Genomic DNA, 537 nt, shown 5'->3' with positions numbered 1-537 from the left:
ATCACTTCCACTAGTAGTAGTCTTACATTTTGGATTTCTTTTTATATTTAGCTATAATCAGACCTACAATTTCAGCCTAGGCAGTCAATGGGAGTTTTCGCGTAATTATTTGTTACTTTTATACATGCCGGTCATGTGGCGCGTAGCTCAAATTTGGGCAAAAAAACTGCGGCATAAAGCATAAACGTTATGACCAGGACCAGAGAGTTATCAGGACATGCTCTCCCTTGTATTCGTCGCATCTTTCACCCCTGCGGCAACTACGGCATCTTTTGTTTTCTTGCGGGGACTTCAAGATCGAACTATGTTGCTGCTATGCCGATACCGTACGAGACGCAAACTGGAACCTTTTTGTTCAAATATTCTCTACCTCTTTCGCTTTCAAACAATTCATTTTTAAAGCAAAGCTTTCCTCTACCAGCCAACGCTTTGTTCGTGGCATGCGCGACAAACTCCCAACGCAGCTGGAGGTGGGAGGGCGGTTTTCACATAGAGTTAGGTTTTCACTAGAGTGAAGTTTTCACTCACGGAGCTGTG

This window comes from Haemaphysalis longicornis, unplaced genomic scaffold (genome assembly GCF_048455015.1).
Source record: "Haemaphysalis longicornis isolate Haplotype H1 unplaced genomic scaffold, Haemaphysalis longicornis Haplotype H1 scaffold_43, whole genome shotgun sequence".
In the NCBI taxonomy this organism is placed as follows: Eukaryota; Metazoa; Arthropoda; class Arachnida; order Ixodida; family Ixodidae; genus Haemaphysalis; species Haemaphysalis longicornis.
This window is presented reverse-complemented; position numbering follows the sequence as displayed.